Source organism: Nyctibius grandis, chromosome 4, assembly GCF_013368605.1.
Source record: "Nyctibius grandis isolate bNycGra1 chromosome 4, bNycGra1.pri, whole genome shotgun sequence".
NCBI classification, from domain to species: Eukaryota; Metazoa; Chordata; class Aves; order Nyctibiiformes; family Nyctibiidae; genus Nyctibius; species Nyctibius grandis.
Window position 1 is genome coordinate 77994969 of NC_090661.1, and position 20261 is coordinate 78015229.

Below are 20261 nucleotides of genomic sequence, written 5' to 3' on the forward strand. Positions count from 1 at the left end.
GCACTTGACAGACTATAGAAACCTACTCACTTTAATTCAGCAAAGAACCAACTCAGTAGGGTGAGTTTTTCGACAGTTTAGTGAGCTGATTCAGCTAAATACCTACCCAGTAAGTGTTAAGGGTAGATAGCTGAATACTTACCCACCTAACACAGCCTACTCAAGGGATGCAGTGGAAACACAGGGGCAGTAGTTCAATATTCCCCTTAGTTGGTGGCAAAGTTATATTGCTTCAGTTATCTTACAAGACTTAATTCATAAGCGCTAAGAGATCACCATCCTCCCACAACTCTTTCCTTTGCCCTGAGCTGAAGTACTTCTACAACCCAAAATATAAGTAAGGACTGAAATGACATAGGTTTGCTGTCCTTACCTGGACTATCCTACACCTCTCCTCAAAGTGCAGATCTGTATTAGAACATCAACTAAGGTGTTTATATACCACCTTGCACAATAGCACCCTGTTTTTAGACACATAAAATGACTGAAAATAAAGCAGACAATATTTTTCCCACCATTAATATGTTCTTTTGCAGTTATTTTAACCTCTTAATTCTTCTCCTGTAGACCAATACACTTAGAATAGCTCAAGCCTTTTTGTACCTGATATTTCCCAACCTGCTGTTCTTAAACTGTCAAATTCTGCCCATTTCCTTTGCTGAAATGGCTGACGCATCTCAGCTGTTATCTTCTACACGCTTTTTTTCAAGTAACAGTCTAACCAAACTGGTCAGAAACTTGCTCTTTACACATCTTACAGATCAATGCACACTCTTATTTTGTGAGTATTCAGACTGCAAATGGGGATTGAACGAAAGCCTCCTGCCAGATCCTCACATTAATTCTTATGGGATTCTGATTTCTCTGGGTACACTGAAGCTCCTACTCTCAGGAACCCCATGTAGACAGCAAGGGCAGGTGAAAAAAATTATCACAAAAACCAGACCAAAATTCACATTTTCTGTAAACTTCCCTATCCTTTTATGTTCTTGCATTTGAACTTTATGATGCTGAACAAAATCAGAAAAACATTTTCCATCTGGTAAGAATATAATCCTTTACATTTAATCTCAGTAGAAAAGCAAGTCTTTCAAAACCAAATACTTGAAATAAAAGGTAGCATTCTAACAGGCAGTCCAATGGTTTTTAAAATTCTGTGGTATTCCAACAAATACTTAGTCAAGAACAACTACCAGTTTCAGCTGTCCACTGTTAATCTTCCTATGCTTCCATGATTATAGCTTTTCCTTGTACAACATACAATATTGCATGTCTTACGGCCAGTGACAGATTGTCTGTACCTAGAGTTTCTGGTATAGTACACCAGACTTCGAAAATATAGTCAGGCTCAGAAAATATAGAGCACAAAAAACTCAGAGCATATGAAAGTTTGACATATGTGGATAATCGATAGTAGATAGAAAGCAACGTCCAAAAGCAGCACAGGCTGTTACCAGAAGGCACACGGCAGCCCCACTACTGCTGCAACAACTCTCCGCATTGGCTGAACAAGAATAGTAGTATCAAGGGGAATGGCAGGCAAGGTGGGAAGTTTTCCCCAACCAGATTTACAATCCAGCTATTTAAATACACCTTGCATAAGAGTAGATGAAAAGGGGTCAGCACAGGGACAATTCCCTAACAGAATCAGAATGTAAAAATAAAGCAGACAGCTTGAACACGAAGTACAATTAACACACTGTTATGGAGAGAATCCTTGCTTTTCCAATACTGTCTTTTTGTCTTTTCTAGAAACCTGTAGCTCATTTCCCCACCTCTGTCCCTGGAAAGAGCTATAAAAATCTGTAGCAGGGGAGGAAGGGAGGGGGGACAAAAAAAAAAAAAAAAAAAAAAAAAGAGGGCAGTCTGTGATGCACCAATTATTCTGACTCTGAGTTTACAAAAGGTAAGCAGCAGGGTCAGGCTGTGAGCGGGAGCTCGCCAGCCCCGCCACCCAGAGCGGGGCTCTCTGGCAGGTCTGGTGATGATCACACCCTTGGATGATGGGGCACCGCTGACCCCAGCAAGATTATTCTCTCTGTCACCGTGAGTGCTGCTCTTTCTCTGTCATTTCAAGAGCTCACAGTCTCTCAACGGTACCACCGAATTTCCAGGCTTCTTCTAACTAAAGGCCAGGCTTAATGGAAAAGGCTTAGAGAAGCCAGCAAGAAAGGTGAGTAACAGCCACGGCTGCTTTCACCAGCCACAAAATTAGTGTCTCCCGAGTCTCTCCCAGTGCTATTCATCAACTGCGTGGTTCTTTTTTTTCCCCAGAGAGCTGTGAAAAATCAATGAGATTTGTGCTGCAAACTGATCATTATGACAGGGAAAGCTCTGCAATGAAATTGATTTAAGTCTAACACCACTACTTACACTACCCCACAACTTTGGGGGGCAGCCCCTCAAGATCTCAGACAAAAAGGTGTGAAGGCTAAAACTCCTTGCTACGCTAACCAACTGAGTCTTTTTTATAAAAAAAAAAATTGGCTTCAGACCAGTTAAAATGAAGGCAAAGCAGCAGAGACATGGAGTGCAAAATGGTTCAGTAAATGAATGAAACCAGATTAATACATTTTATAAATTACATGCAGCAGCAAAGATTAAAGATTCTGATTTGTCCCCCGTGTTTTGTCTTCATTTCACCTTCTCACAAGTGTAGCACTTGACTAGCAATATTTCCATAAAATCTCAAACACTAAATATGGAAAGAGTCTAACATGAATATGAAAAAGAGAGAACCATAATAAGGCACAAAAAAAGCTAGCTGTCATTTTAACTTACAACTATTAATTAAGTAGCTCCTCCCAAAAGAAATCCACCCTGGAGTAAGCGCCTTGGTGGGTTTAGCAGATACACCAGACAGCAGACAGAGCACTGGAACAGTCGTCGAGAGCTGTTTTCTGTCCTTGACGGTTATGTTTTTTGCATGACTTGGGACAAATCATGTCTCTTGTGAGTGCCTGTTTCTCCTTCCAAAACTGTCGACTCAGACTGCGAAATTTTGGGGCACAGACTGCCTGTTTGAATGAGCGGAGTGATTACCATAGTGTGGGACCCACTCTCAGGTGAAGGTTAAGCACGGTTGTAATACCACTAAGTACTGAATGAACTACAGGGGTGTCTTGTCATCTGGCTTGTCATCTAAAGCACTGGAGCATTGAACAAAGTACTCTAGTCCCAGCTCTTTGAGGGAAACAACACACAGGTACCAGAACCCCATGGCTTTTAGTATCTGTATTTATATGGGCATCAAACAGCAGACACCAACTAAGAGCACAGACATGTTCTAGCATTTGGAAGCAGGACAGTACACACACAGTGTTGCACGTGATTAACACATACAGCACACATCTGAATGGCATCTACCTAAGTTGACTCACATGAACAAACAAGTGCAAGTCCAGACACACGTGTGATTACAGGTACAAAAATCCTCAAAACATCACACAAGAATCAGACGTCCATTCCACCCTCTTCCACTAACGGTATTACTAAGTCTCCCCAAATTCTAACCTGAAGGAGTAGAAAGTTTACTACATAAGATACTGTGTTACAGTTAAATAATGACAGTTATTAGTTAAGCAATGAAAGTTAAAAAAACCAAACAAACCCCACCCATTTTTCATTAGGTTAAATGATCTTATCACACGAGCTTTGCCTTCACTACCATTAAGTAAGGAGATTGAGAGCACATTTCAGTAACAAGGTGACCAAGCCCACCATAATGGTTTGCTTTGCTACCAATCTATTTAGTTGCCCTTCATTCTGGACCAATTTGTAGTTATTCTTAGAGAAAAAGCACAAAATAAAACCAGAAGAGTGAATGTTATCACATGACACAAATGTCTTCGCTATCATTTTTTTCCTCCTATTATTATACTAGTAGAGCTCAGAGATCGCACCCACCACTCCTCAAACATCAGGAACATGTTGTGCAAATGGCATCAAGTGAAGAACAGAGTTCGATTTCCCCAAGAGATACTTCCACAAAAGAAAGTGATACACTTCATAACAAGTTTGCAATGCAAATAAGCAAGTTAAAAGCCTTAGTGGTATGACTCAACACCATTTTAAGTGGGCAAAAGTGTTCTGTTATGTCCCATTGATAATTTCTTTTTAAACATTAATTATACTCTAGTAGAGGATTTCTGTATCTGCAAGCAGGTGTCAGTGGCCTGTTGAAATAATCATGCTGCGGTACATTTCTTCATAAAAACAGAAGAATTCCTGTTCTGTGAAGACCATATTCATTGGTACAAGCACATACATATACATGAATTCATGAATACACAAAATATATCATATAGCCTCTTTGGTCAAGAAATGCAGAAACAAAAGAAGTTACAGACATGCAAGACTATTTAATTTATGTGTTACACGTTTCTTTCATTGTCATTTCATAGGCAATGGATGCCTATGCAAGACTTCGTTTTCATGGTGAGCTTTTAAGCATACTTAAGAAACAGAAGGTTTAAATACTGTGTTTACAGCAGGTAAGAGTCATAGGAAGCAGCTTGGTGCCTTCAGCTCAAGAACAGACTATAATGAGGAACAGAATGCAAACAGCTGAGCCTCAGAGGAAATGGCAGGAGTTTCTTAAGGACAGACAAGACTGCACAGAGTTTTATGCAACTCAGAAATTTCCAAAGCTCGATAAAAATCCACTCTTGGGTTAAGACCCACTGCAGAAATACAGCAGAAAACAGCAGGTTGCTCGTAAGCTTTTTATTTCCATTTTTCTTACCTAGCTCCTTTGCATTTTTGCTATTTAAAAAGTTAATTATTCCAGTACTTATTCAAATAAAATCTTGCTTTCAGAGGTTAAAAGCTTTTGGGTCTTTTTGGAGGAGTTCACTATAGGAAAAGGTCTAAGCACATCCACCTCAAAGCTCTGGGTAATTCAGGATCCCATTGGCTCCCTACAAGAAAAGATACAGGGATCTAGCTTGGTCCTAGAACCAAATTCCCAAATACACAGAAGCTGACAGTTTTCTTGGATTATGTACTTGCCGCACATATACGTAACATACAAGTCCAAAATATTAACTCAAATGAATGCCTGAAATCATGACCTTGCCTTTTTTTCAGAAGTTAAACTATTGTCAGATGGGATTTTGCAGCATTAAGGAAATGGAAAACCCTGAGCAGGATCTCTGACCATGAGAGGGGTAGGTGGAAAACTCTATGCGAATTCACAGTTGAAACCTACATTTCAGGATGACCAAATTCCAAAGGCTCAGGACAAAGGCGCCACTTCTTGCTTGTTGTTCTATATACCATCCTTAAAACGTATGAACGACGAGTAAGCTGCCCAGGTTCATGAGATGTACACGGGACCCCGTTAGGGAAGTGTGTTTACCCATGCTATGAGAGCTGAAGTAGCAATATCAAACGCTGGCAGAAGCCAAGCACGTTCTCCTCCTGTAGACCTCAGGTATATGGCTCCATTGCTGTGATATGCCCATGCTGTTCCCAGTACAACACTAGTATTTCTGCAAAAGGTTGTGCTATGTGAATGTACCAGAGGAGGGTAGTATTTGCTTGGGCATCTCTCTATGGCACTCCATTGTGTTGCTTAGGAATGCCCTAAAATAGCAGATCAACTGCTGAACAATTTCACTAATCTGCATATCAACGACTTAATCTGAGAAGTGTTTTGCTCCCATCGAGTCTGGTATCATTTTTTAACCTTTTTTATCTCCAGATGCCATCCAGTTTGGAAGAATATATTGGGCAGTAAACCTTCTTCGGTTCCCCCAACCCTAAAACTTCTGATGGAAAGTTGATCTTTAATGTACTCCAGGGTATCTGGTCTCCCGTTTTAATTTCAGGATATTTGAAGGTATCTTCAACATACGTCTCCCAGTTGTTGCATTCCACCCCCCCCCTCCCCCGCCAATACTTTCTTGAAAGTCTGTCACCTCTCACTGAAAGATTAAGAATAAAACATACCATTTGTACTTCTGTAGAACTCCTCTTTCCTTACTATGAAAGGACACTACCACTTCTTATTCTCCTGTTGCCTTGTTAAAAGAAAAGCTGGGTTTTTTTGAATTCTCAACAATTATGAAAGCAATCACAACTTACAATCAAAATAAGATAAAAAAATGTTTAAACTGTGCTATTTCCCTCAAACAGGCAAAAGCTAGTGGCATGCTGAAATACAGCATTCTCATCACAGCAGCGAATGTTCTTTGCTTTATGCTGCTCTAGCAGCTGCAGCCCATCTATTTGTTTTATTTGGCCTTTTGAACATCTGCATAACTTGCATTCTTCAGATACTAGCTTCCTTCTTTCTCTGGATGTGGGGGAGGAGAAAAGCAGAGCAGGGACAGAGCCCTACAGTTTACCTGGTTTTGAAATTTACCATACCTGAAGTCAGACACACAGATTAATAGGCTTTAGATATTTTGTCTCCATAGGAAAAACGAAGGGGAAAAAAACACCCCACAACCTAAAACTTCTAACATTTCACTTGTAGGTATGTATTACAAAGTTATTAGTAAGAAAAACGCCCTAACAACCATCCATCCACAGCTCCAGAAGCATTAATTCAGCCAACTCCTATGGCTTAATGGAAGTTATAATCTGTGAAGAACTAGAAGAATAATTAACAGATCATCTCTGACCTAAAGTCTGCTAATTATTACAACTAAGCCCCTTAGCACAGTGATAGCACAGTAAATGGACATAAAACATTCAGGTCTTGCCACAGATACTGTTTAGGACTCTTGCAACCACTTTGTTTGGAGAAGAGTGGGTCAAACACCACCACTTAGAATTACTAGAATTATCCAGCCAGTACTCCATATAGGCTTCACTGCTTGCTCAAATGGTTTGTGACAAGTAAAGGAAATGAGAGAATGAGAATTAGCAACACCGGTGACAGAGGAAGCCAGGCAGTGAGAAGTTTGCAAGATAAAAATTTGCTGCTGTTATTTGCCTTCGTGTATGAATTAATACTGCACCAACTTGCACTAGTTCCTACCTACAGTCATTACAAAAACCAACAAGAAGATGCTCTAACCTTAAAGTCAGTATAATCTACTGAAGGAAAGCTGAAATGGATATACTACAGATCAGATTCAGAGCCACTACAAACTACTAAAGTTCCAGTTGATTCACATCCATTTACGTAATTTGTCTTACAAGTTGAAATAATGGTAGTTTCTCAAGCCCCTAACACAGACCAGTAAAGAGACTAGGAGAAAAGCCTGAAGTTAGGGTAGGCAGTGTCAGCTGTCCGAGAAAGGAGGACAGGCATACTGTAGAAGAAAGGAAGAAACGGAGCTACAGCAACAGCCGACGTTTTCAGAAGCAGCCATGATTAAATAATACATCAAATTAAAACACATGTAAAAAAAAGTCATATTTCCCACTATGATGCAATCACCTTCGTCTAATCAAAAATAGGCTTTTACAATAGGCTTCAACTTCTTTCAAAATTACACCTCCTTCCTAGTTAGTCACAAAGATCAGATTACAAACTCCCCAGCCTTTTCACACATTGCAACATTCATTAGGAACCAGTGACTCCTGACCTTGGATTAAGAAATCTAACCAAGGCAGGTTAGATTATCATCCTGAAATGAATGACACTTAGTTGTTCCATCAAAACATTAAATGTAACTCTGAAGAAATGTTCATATCCACAAAAGTTTATTTTTCCAACTACACCAGCTGATGTAATTAAAACCCCTCTACCTACAAATCTTGTCCTGCCACTTAAACAGAAGTCCCTCTGCCTATTCATTTTTACACTAAGTACTAGTTTTAAATTTCTTAAGCAGAGAAACATCAAATCAAAATTGTTTCTTAAGGTGATTTATTTCTAATTTTTTCTATCATTACTTTAATGAACAAGTATAGCCCCCAAAAGAAGACAGCAACTGGATGGAGGTATTACAACTGCTCCTGTCTCTTTTCATCTGGCAAGAAAGTAATGCTTCAAACGTCTTTCATACCCTACAGCCATAGGGAACTTTGAAGGAATCCAAGAGAAACTTTCAGATACTACTGAAAATCATCAATAATTGCAAGTCTTTTGGTTTCATCCATATTTACCATTAGCATCTGCTGTCCCATAGGAAGAGTGGTTGTATATGACATCAGGCATTTCAAAAACCATTTCACATACCTACTCCTTCCATCCAAAGAGACAGTCTCCATGCACATAAGAGTTGGATAAGGCTGCAAGCACTCTTAAGTAAATGAAAGGATATAGAAAAAGGCCAAATTATGATTCCCTGTGTCAAGAACATTTTGCTAGGGAACTGTGGAAGTCAAACCTATTAGAACAATCTACAAAAGACTGAGAAACGACCAGTCTTAGGTAGTTGCTTGACATTTCCTGCATTTATAATTAAACAATTCTCCATCTGTGTAGATGTGGTGCTTAGGGACATGGTTTAGTGGTGGACTTGGCAGTGTTAGGTTAACGGTTGGACTTGATGATCTTAAAAGTCTTTTCCAACCTAAATGATTCTATCTGGGAGAGGTTATTAGGGTAGGGGAAAAGAAATGCAAAAGAAAACACATGGATGTCTGACTACAGAAGCAATTGATTTGGACCATTGTGAGAACAAATCCAGAACCTGCAAGTGGGCTGCTGTCTTCATAATGGAAATGCCAGTCAAGTCTTGCTGTCCTCATCCACAAAAAAAAAAGGCATCAATATACATCCAGCGTGTATTTCGGTATTAGCACTAACACATTTGCACTACTCTACAATATATTACATTTTCCTCTTTCTGAAGAAACTATTTTTTAATCAACTACAATCTAATATAGTTGCGATGTTTTGATATATGAAAGGTACAAAGGGTTTTGATTCAATTAGTTGTATTTTCTACCTCTTTTAGTCTGTTTGATTGTATGTAAAATACTGCCGAACTCATTTAACCAGTCCTTTGCCACTCCATTGGGGAACATATTATCTACACTTCTGTTAAGCACAGGCACAAAGTGGTTTGATGAGCACCAAAGTGCTACAGCCATTGATGTTACAAATGTTGCTTTATTATCATGGCAGCAAGTCATGCTATGAATGGCAATAAAATCTATTAACATTTTATTGGAGTTCACAGTCATATTAGGTCAAGTGCTTGTGAATGAACTCTAGAGGATGGAGAACTGGCTTTAAGGCTGTTGTTACCAATTGGTTACATTTTAATAGATTTATTATTCAGCTCAAATTGCACAGCTGTGACTTAATTTCATCAGGGATAAAATGTTTGTAAGATAAGTTTGAAGGAGCAAGGAGGAGAAAAAATAAATATGCGTCTATGTAAGTATCCTTAGAGTCATCAACACCACATTAGATGAGGATGTTGTTCTGGTAACAAGTGATGCCACGCCACACATGCCTTAAGTTACTTCATTAGCAACCACATTTTGCCACACAAAATGCAGACCAATGTTACTGACATAAGCATGTACAGTCTTCAAATGTAATAACTAAGAACAGATACATCTGTTCCAGATAAAATTCTTGTAAATACCATTTTTCCTCAACGATGTGGTACAAACACAGCGTCTGTATTTCTTGGATACTGAATTTTAAAAGACTGTCAGCTCCTCACAGGATAACCAATCCCCTGTTTTTCTGATTTTAATACTAGCCAGTCTGACAAAAGTATTATTTAATCTAATTATGGAATATATTTCATAATATAAATATTCCAAGCTCTACCGCAGGATTCCATTTGTAACTCAAAGTAGTGTAAAAACAAGAGTTAATTGCCTGTACAAATATTTCAGGGTAGTGTTTACGTAATCTACAGTACATTAAGTACCAGAGTTGTGCTCTACTGATAGGTGAAAGAACAACTTTGAAAGGCAACTGCCTTGCCAATTAGCTTTCAACAAATATGTACACAAGCTGTGCTCGCAGACTTGTGCCCGGCTTCCTCATTCTCCCCAGATTGCCTGCTTTTATAGTGGTGAACTCCCTTCTACTCAAACGCCCAGCAAACTTCGCACTGCTGGAACAAGGGAAGACAGCATATTTTATTCAGCTGGAGTCGTAACCCACCCAAATTTCACAGTTTAAGGTCGTGATCTTTGACCAAAGCCACACTACACAAGGACTGAGCGCAAAACCCTTAGTTAGGTCTGAGCAGGAGGAAAAAACAAACATTTTCTTTTAAAAAATCTGCTATCGCAGTTAGTCCAAAGAGGATGAGAGCTTGTCTGTATCACTCAAACCCATACAAACATCCCACAATTCCCAGCTCCTCTGTGTCGATCCTCCTCAAGGAGGCTGAGCCAAGAACATGTACGCCCACGTGCATGCTCTCTGTGGCAAAACCACGATTTTGCCTAACAGAGCCGTACACAAATTAAGAAACAAACCCAAGTTCACAAAACCACAGAAAGAGATTAATGTTTGCAGTCTTTGGGTATATCTGCATGGTGCCCCACTCAGAAAATCGACTTTTTTTTTTTAACTCGAGAAAGTTGATTACCTTGGGCTGAGCCCTGCACCCACAACACTGCACTGCTTTGCTTTGGGTACTCAGATTCTGTTGCTTGGTGCTAGCTTGGGTATCACTGGACAACAGGGTGCAAATCCTTTGTTTTCTCTTCGTAACTTGCTTTGTAGATTACGGCTATCAGCGTTAGAATAGACTGGGTCTAAAAGAATTATTTTGCAATTAGCTTTCCAATAAATGTTAAAACACAGCTTTCTGCAATGCTTCCAAGTTTCAGCCTTTTCATAAAATATTTTACACACACCCCCTCCCTGAAAAGAGTTATCGTTGCAGTTATTAAGATGGAAACAGTCTGCAGAAACAGGAGAGTTAAAAAAATTCTGGAATTCTCCTTCATAAATTCCTTTAACTCACATAATTTATGTTATATAAATTGTAATTTTGATAATAAGGCAGCTGAAAATAAGTCTAGTCTTGTAAGTTGTGTGGGTGTATGGTTATGCTTACATAAGTTTAGGTATCCACATTATTTTGTAAGCATATGCTTAAGTATGCTTTCATGGACATCTATGTTCTCTGTGTGCACGTTTTGTTTCAGTATTTAGGAAAAACATCACTATGACACATTGCGTAAAGCTTGTGAAATCTTTTTGTTAGGTAAAAGTGAACAAAGCCAGTTTTTCAGCTAGTACCCTCATTCTATTAAACTGGCTGGAGAGAGAAGACGACATGGTGAGGCATGAAAGTACAGCTGAGATCTGTGTGGTCTTACTACTGGTGATCTAGAAAAGTAACTTCTCTTGTATTTTCTATGAAGTGGTTCACATCTGGACTGTGTTACAACAGGAAGGATTGCCTGACAATCAGTCAGAGACAGCCTAAAGATACCAAAGAATAAACAACTGTTCCTTTGATTCATTTGTGTGTGATGGACAGCTTAACATACTGAAAATCTGTGGGTCTTTTGTTTGCTAATGCAGTGTACGGCACAAATAAACCCCCCTACTGTTTTGTTTTGTTTTTCATTATTCTTTTGGAAATGCACTGGTCTCAGATACAGTACGTTCCCAAGTTGGGATGGACATTTCCTAGAGTGGCTTATCTGCCCAACAACGCTTGCTTTCTTCCAAACAGGTATTTGAACTTCTGTTCAGGGGTAGAGGACATAACACGCATTTCACCAAAATGATAAAGTAAGCTTAAATTTACACTCAAATGCAGCAGTATTGAAAACCAACTCATACCAGCTTGTATAGCTCAGCGCACGTAGCCTGAGCAACCAAATGCCTCCTTGCTCCTGGGTGCGACTGGCCACTGCCTCCAATGAGGGAGGATGAGCAGTGGCAGTCTGAGCACTGCTGAGCTCACACAGCACAAAAGCTTTCGGCACCTCTTCACTTGAGAGGAGAGCAAGCTGAATATGGTGACATTTCCTCCAACAAAACCACATCTGTTCATGTGCCTTTATGGGGATCTTTAACAAAAAGCTCCAAAGCCCGAGTTCAACCGTAAGTAAGGAAGGGGATTTGAAAACTAATTTCCGATGCACTTCTCCCAGATTATGGAGGCCTCAGTATCAGTAACATACCCATACATATGGTGGGTTAAAGAAAAGAAAGAAAAAAAAGCTACGTACTGCTTAGAATACAAACGAATTGGAATGCATTGCTATAGAATCAAAATAAAAGATTGAAAATACATATGGTGACGATACTAAATTCATTATTAGAGGAAGGCCATATGGAGAAAAATGATTTGCAGGAATAATACAAGCCTCATAAGAAGCTATGTTATCTTTACACCATTTTTTAAGTTTCAAATTGTGTGTATGTGTCTACATAAACATACAGCTTCACATATCATACTGCAGTATCTCTTAAGTAGTCAGATTTTTTTGTTATTATCATCTCCAATTATTCACACAGTAAAATACGTTGCTCTGTTTTAGCTTACATTTAGATGTACATAATCACTATTTTCCATGATAGCACTTCAAAACTTCCCTGTACTTCTCTACACACTACATATATTAGACCTTTCCAATTATATCAACTGCAGTTTTATTCCTACATAATGATGGCACAACTTGTAAATGATTTATATTGAACTAGCCATGCACCAAATTGTATTTCCTCCTCCTAGATAAAGGTCTGAAGATGAACAGAAGATTTAAGCTGCTGCTTTTAAATAAAACATACTGGTATGCTTCAGTTTGTATTTAGAATTACAAGTACCTGTTTTCTTTAAGAAATGTCTGCTTTCAAACTTTTGTAATTTCATTTCTCTTTATGTTTGTGTACCTGTCATATTTGTGATCTTCATCATTATTATAGTGGGCAAAACAAAAAGGGGAAAAAAATCAGACTTAAGAAATATGTCAAAAATTCCAGTTCCCTGTCATTCCCTCTAATCATTTAGAACGATATAACTTCTGGTTAACACTAAACAGCTAGTAATATCATTGGAGGCAGCGCTTATACCTGTCTGTGTATCTTGACATTTTCAAGTGTTGCCAAATTTCTCTTCTTGCTACCACAGCTGAAGAAAATCCTCAAATAAACAAAAAAAAACCAAGCATGAGAAACTGATTTCACAAAAGGCCAGACGGGTTACTCGTTTGCAGACCTGCGCCTCCATTTGCAATCCACCCCTAGTTGGGAAAGGTCCAAGTACATGCAAAATGTCAACCTTGCTCATCCTTGAATATTTTCCTTTATTATTCAACACATATTTATTATACGGAGCCCATTGCCAGAGAAGACGGGCAGGATAACTGTGTATAATGTAAGGGATCTTCCTAGCTTTGTATTTATACTGTCAGGGTTTCACAGAGAAAGAACTATCCCTTGTTTTCTCATTGAGAAACAAAGTATTCCTATCATTATGCAGAAACGCGGCGGGGGTGGGGGGGAGCGGGGAAGGAACCTTTGTAAAATGTAAATCCAACAGCATGGGGAAAATACTGGCAAACTTGGTTGTATACTAAGTATGCTCACACACGTGAGGATCTCTAAACTCTGAAGAGTTGTGTGAAGTTTTAGAGGCAACACAGTACCCTCCCAAAGCCAGAAATGGTGCAAGCCACAGTAACCAAAGCTCTTCCCTGGTAGTTCATCAGCTGCCCAAGAGCTCACCAACACATTCCCTTGCAATCCCACACCACTCTCCCCGCACAGAGCCACGACCAACTTTTCAGACAGCATCCCTGGCACTCTGCTGCTTCCATGCTGACGACAAAGTGAATATGGTAGCATGTTCGCAAAATTCACTTTAAAAACCAAAATCACCCAAAACCTCACAACTATGCAACTCATCATTTTGATAGCCTGCTCCAGATCAGAAATAAGCTTACATATATTGAAATACATTTCAGATGGCTGCTCACAGATTAAAGCCAGGGTTGCTTTGATTTGGCTTCCTGCTTCCCCACTCCGCCACCATGAAAGATGGAATTACCTCACTGTAAAAATACAGGCAGGGGGGATTTGCACCAAAATAGAGGCTGTCCCAGGTACATGCTGCTCCCTCCCTGATCTTGATGTGAACGTGGAGTATCAGGCCCTTTTCTTCTTCCAAACCAAGTCCACGCTCAATCCTGCACTAGCAGGATCCAAAGAGGACCTTCCACCTTGTCACACACAACAAGGCCCTGAAATGGGTCACCAGCTCTATCCCCAGCAGCTGCAATCTGCTGCCACGGTGAGGGGTCAAGGCTGGGGCTGCAAGACAGGAGCCTGGCTGCCAGAACTGGGCTGCCACAAAGAACCTTGGGGCTCTCTGCCTCTCGTGGAGTGAGCCCAGTGGCTTCTTCAGCAGGATGCAGAGGACAAAAACCATGGGAAGGAGAGCAAATGGCAAGAACAGCAACTGTTGGTCACAAGGATTTCATGTTCTTTCTATACGCAATTAGTGTGTGGAGGGAACAGCTGATTTTAGCATCCTCAGTCTTCCATGTTTAGTTCCATTCCTTTTCTCCTATTTAACTCCTCTCATCTTAACAAACAAACAAAAAAACACAGAAAAAAAACCCAACAAAAATCTGCCTTTATTCGTAAGTCAGGGAAACTGCTTTGCTTGAGTTCCAGGACTCAAAGTTGCACTAAGTTTGTTGAGTTTTACCTGAATTTCTGTTTCATCACATCATTTTTAGACTGTTAACATTTATATCCTGATAACACTGATCTCTAATTGTGCTAATTTTAGAACAATTTGAGCCAATTTCAAAAACAGGACAAAACTACTGAATCACCATCGATAAAGCTCAGTTAAAATCCTGTGCTGGCTTTTCTAAACTGGTATTTGAAACCATACACCTCATCAATATTATGGATTAATATTGACTTTTCCTCTTCAGCTCGCATTATTTCTCCAGCTGTATTTAATGGTTATTACTACAATTACCTGCATTTTAATTTTTCAGCATTCACATTTTTCTACTACTCTCTCCAGCAGATTTATTTTTTAAATTTTTTTGGCCCACTGCCCTTCCTCACAGTGTCCATAATCCGAGAAGAAGAGATTGCTGATGGCGTTATCACAGGCAAACAGAATGAAGCTAATGGTAACAGGCACTCCTTGCTAGGTAATTATTACAGGAGAAAGAATGTAAATGAGCCCTAATCTGTCTCACACAATGGCAGAGGTCTCGGATTTGCATTAAACCTTTTGCAGCACTCTCCCAGATCGGGGACTCTACAGCTAACAATGCATCTGCAGCCCAGGCTGCTCCTTCAACTCAGCACGGTTATTAAATTGTGTCCCTGTCCCCAGCAGGTACAGTTGTCCCTGAATGACTTTCCCCTCCCCCTTCATTGCTCTGGTCCCCTCTTCCTTCCCTCTTCCCTCCTTCAGCTTTGCTGGAAAAAAACTAATTGTGCATGCCATTTGGCTTGATTCATGTTTACAATGAAGAAGGAGGAAGTGCTGTTTGGTAATTATGAGAGGGGAATGGACATGAGGAAGTCTCCGTTCTATTCCCAGCTATGTCATTTACTTGCCGGGGACTACGGGGAAATAACTTTGTTTTTCTGTGCATTCATGTGTTCAGCTAGAAATACAGGGTTGGCACTTGTAGTGGCCCAATAGACTCTTTCATTTTACAATGGCATCTGCCAAACACTTCCAGGAAGGAAATGCTAGACTTTGCTTGAATCTAGGTTGAGCTCATGACAAGCTGCGGTTCTTCAGAAGAACCACTGCCTAGATCTCAGTTCCCCATCTGAGAATAGGTTGTAAAGAATTGTATTCTTTTCCAGCACTGTGTCCTGCTATGAAAGGACCTAAACTAACACCTGCCAGCTGGGGCTGCACTCAGTTCCCACAAAGGTGTCTGCCCATTAGCAGATCTTATAACAAGGTGGTGTAGGAATTATGTTTGAGGTGCTCTTATCACAGGTCACATAGCATCAGGACAAAACGCCATTTTCTCAAACCTTATCATCTCCAGTGCCTTCCATGATGGCTTGTTTGGATTAGAAGCATGGGAGTCAAATGTACTGAGCCTTCCCTAGGGAGTCCCTAGTTTGAAGGCAAACCTCCTTACTAGGATGCGAGGTAGAGCAGACTTTTTCCAACACAAGTGCCTTCTTCAACACTCATTTTCTCTTAAGCAATTTTTGTCAAATGAGATAAAATACAATAGTATTTTATTTTCAAAATTGATCTTCAGGAATCAGAAAGTATCTGCCACAAAATCTATTGACAAGAAGATGCAGACTGCCATACTCGCTATAAATGGGTATATAAAGTAACTTCTCAGCACGTAAAAAAAACCCACCACACCGACAAACCAAAAACATACACATTGTGTATGAGGAATGGTTTCAAAATCAAGATGAACCATCAAATACAGCTGCACATCATCACTGCTATTCCAGTCGCACTTGTTTAGTTTTGAATTTATATCTGAAATACTAACCATATGCAAAGACTTACTACTTAGAAATCTGTCATTAGGCAGGTGTCACACTAATTCAAATTAAAATAATTTCACAAATAATGAAAAGATACTTGGTAGCAAGTTATTGACATAAGGTATAAAGTAGCTACAGTTAATTAAGGTGCACTAAGTGTATGCAGACCAATGATGTCTGAAAGGAAACATCCTCCTTCAGATTTCTTATACTAAGGCAGGGAGGGAATCAGAACTGGTTCTGCCAGCATCATATGCAACTATTTTCATTTATTTTTCAACCAAGAATTTGGGGACTTATGTAAGACTGTATCAAACAACTTAAATTTGAGTCCTAACTGCAGATGCATACAGTGTTCTATGCCAGGCCTAGAGAGAGACACTCAGGGAACCCCAAGAGCCAAAAGAATTCTAGTAGTCACCAAAAAAAAAAGCACAGTGTCACATGACTAGATACCATTATTCTCAATTACACCATTCAGACACATTAATCATCCACTGTATTTGCTCTGGAGACAGCTACATGCTTTGTTCTTTCATCTATGAGGTTTTTTCTTTCTTTCTGAATTTACCATTGCCAATACTGGCAAGCAGTTCCTCTGGAAATCAGCTGTGGGTATTTTTAAAGCCTCCGTAGCTGTCTAGATAGGGTAAAAATTCTAAGCATAGTCCCTACTAAACTATTGCCAGAAATTAACAAATGGATTTTTTTTTTAAACAATAGTTAAGAAACTCACAGCTACAAAAAGGGCTATAGTTTTTTAATGCCATGTAACAAGTTAATTTCTCAATAATCAATGTTTTGTTCATTTCCATCTCATGCAGCAGTAGGTGGGGCAGTGCTACTTCTTTATGCAGTTACTGGATTATGCTATGCTGGTCTCTAAATCAGACTAATAGATTACTGGGATCCTCAATCAACAGCAGTAGTGGGCACAAGTATTATATGGTACAGTCATTACACCTAAACAACCAGTAGCTAGTTAAAAAAAGTACTTATTTTTAAATAATGTTTCAGCTCTGTTATGATAGTGAGGTTCTCTGAAAGGATCTTCTCCCATTTGCACTGACATTTAAGGCTCTTGCCACCTGGAAGGACTGAGGTGGTACAATGTTACGAATGAGCAATCTTTACATCAGAAAAGCAAAAGCTGTCTTGCACTGATTAGTTCAGGTAAAACAAAGAGAGATTTTCATTCAATTTGTTCATAAAGCTACAAACATTTTTCCCATGTAATCTTTGTGCTAAGTTTCCAAGGCTAGAAAGCATTTCATTTGGAACACCACAGCGATACAAGCCAAGAAGGGGGTATTTTTAAATTATCAAGGTAGGACAGGTATCAGAACCTACAATTTCTAACATGCTCAGGCCCAGATTTGTTGCCAAGCTCTGGGCTGCTCCTCCCCAGTGATGAGTTACTAACACAACTGCCCACTGGTACCATTTTTATATATGCATAAAAACCTTATTCCAAATCCAGATGTAGTTGCAGAGAGCCTCAGGTTAGAGTCTCAGATGCTCACCCTCACTTGAAAGTCAGATTACCACACTTGCTAGACCAGCGAAAGCATCAAGGCAGAGAAAGTCAGGCAGAACGGCCCAAACCAATTTCACTGCCACCTGAACACACCTGGCTGACTCTGCCTGGAGTGGACACAACTATCTCACACCTCCTCCTGCCTGCAGATCTGGGAGAGGGGCTGTCCTGGAGGATGAGGAGCAGGAGCACAGATGTATGTCTTCACGTGGAACTACTACTCACACCGTGAGCCTCGGCCCATCGCCTAAGTCATGCACTTCAGGACCACTCTCCCATTAAGCATTAACTCAACCAGTTCTGCTGTGTTGCTGAGTACCAGTCAAATATTTACAAGGTGCTAGATTAACCTCATCCTTTCAGTATACAGACAAGGTCCAAGATTTCATACTCTATTTTGCATACCCAGAAGTTACACTTCTGAAGCTTTGAGACTCACAACACAAAGTTGTTAGAAAGAAAAATCCAAACAGGAAAACTAAAAGGGACTCCATGCATACTGTAGACAAAATATTGGCACCACATACAGTGCTGGCAAGTAGAGCAGCATGCTGTGTTCCTCAGGGGGGACAGCAAGTAAAATCCAACTCCTAGAGCTAGTGATTGCAGCCTCACCTGAACAGCAGCTTTCCCTTTGTCAAGCTTGTCTCTAGGTCATTTTATGGTAAGGACAAAAATTGTCAGTGCACTTTCAAGGATCTCAACAGCTTCTCCCCCTGCCATTCTCACCAGCCTTTTAAGAGTTTCCCTCTATGGCAGCATTCTCCATTTCAGGGATTCAGCCTTTCAACGGAAGCATGCGAGATCACTTATACTCTCGAACCAGCAAGCTGCCAGCCTCCCCTTTGTTGAAAAGGGATTTGAATGGTGGAGGGAAGCGCAGTCTTTTAAGGAAAGGCTGGTGGGGGGAAGACAATTTACTTGACAGCATCCTGTTCTCAAATCACATTATCTACCAACTCAACTTCTCCAGTTCACAGAACTACAGTTACCTTATTGCATCACTCATAAGGAGTTTGCTGTGAGGTGACCTTTATGAATAAATTGCTAATTTCAGTTTACTTCAAAAAGGGTCTTTATACATAGTCATAAATTAAACTAATTTCAAGCCTAAATGTGGACATTTACACTAATTTAATTTAGCCCAAAGTAAATTATTTCATCATTCCACAGAGCTTCCCTCTTTATACATGTGCGTTCTTTTCGTCATTCACTTAACCTATGACTTTTTAGGTATTTCCTATTACAGCCCTCCACGGCCATGCACATTGTAGCACATCTGATGGCTTCTACAGCTTTTCAAGAGAGACACTGGGGAACACCACAATGGCATAGACACACTGCTGAGAGCAGAAGATCATTTGAACAAGAGCAAGTCTGCTTCACTCAAATAGCTAGTGACACGCTGGCTTTAGCCCTCCACCTAAACATATACAGAAGTAGCACCTCCCTGGTGAATTCTGTTCCTAAGTTGCGAATTGGTAGATAACTACTGATTGGTTTCAGGCTACATTAGCAGTTACCAGGCAGTATCATATTGCTGCCTTTCAAACAGCATCACTTACTGGGAAATCCACACAGAGTTTTTGTTTGCTTGCTTGCTGTGTATGCATAAAACCTGCTATTTCCAAAGAAAAATAATACCATCCGAAGTATGAAAGTTGGCAAACGCTAGTCTCTGGCACAGAGAAAGATGTGTAAGGAACATTTCTTCTTCTGTTTTTAAAATGTTCTACCTGCTTCTGATTTGATTCCGTCTCCTGCATTCTGAATTGGCCACACGCTGAAACACATGGAGAGCACGGCCTGCAGAGTACAGCAAGAAAAAGGCTAATGCACTCCAAAGCTGGTGGCAAACCACAGTCCCCACGAAAACCACATGTGCCAGAGACCAAATATTTTGCATTTTGCTTATTGCTAATAAAGCTGCTTCACTTCATTAAAAGCAGCTTATCATTTTATCCACGCACTCTGATAAATTAACCTCTGGCTAAAATGAATGAGCACTTGATTTGAGGATTCTATTAACATGACACGGGCGAACCACCACTTGCATACTTTCATCCTTTTCCTTTTATTCTCCATTCTCCCTATACCAACAGTGTCCTATTAGGCAATTTGGATTGACACGCTCAGTACCCTTCGAGCATACTACAAACATTTTTATAGAGAGAGGTGAGGAAGAAAAGGTCCCACAGTCCAAAACTCACCCAAAGCTCAATTTCCCTGCCGGAATATACAGATGGATATCATCTACTTCTCACTGTAATTATGATCACAAGCTTGGAAAGAAACAGCATGGAAAGAAGAGCGAGCCAGGGAAATACACTGGGTTGCTGGGAACAGAGGAAAAAGAACAGTATCATTAATACATACAAC

General features: G+C 39.9%; 1 protein-coding gene across 8 annotated transcripts in view; it reads right to left on the minus strand.

Moving 5' to 3' along the window:
- The window catches only part of ZMIZ1 (zinc finger MIZ-type containing 1), a 367249-nt gene that overhangs the window by 288603 nt on the left and 58385 nt on the right, over positions 1–20261 (minus strand). Inside the window, exon 1 of one of the 8 annotated variants that reach the window (XM_068399477.1) lies at positions 20093–20167. The exons of 6 other annotated variants lie outside the window; for them this stretch is intronic. The gene's annotated coding sequence lies outside the window, so the exon portion shown is untranslated. Of the gene's footprint in view, positions 1–20092; positions 20168–20261 lie in introns of those variants that run through there. One more of the 8 variants, XM_068399479.1, reaches the window with a different exon arrangement.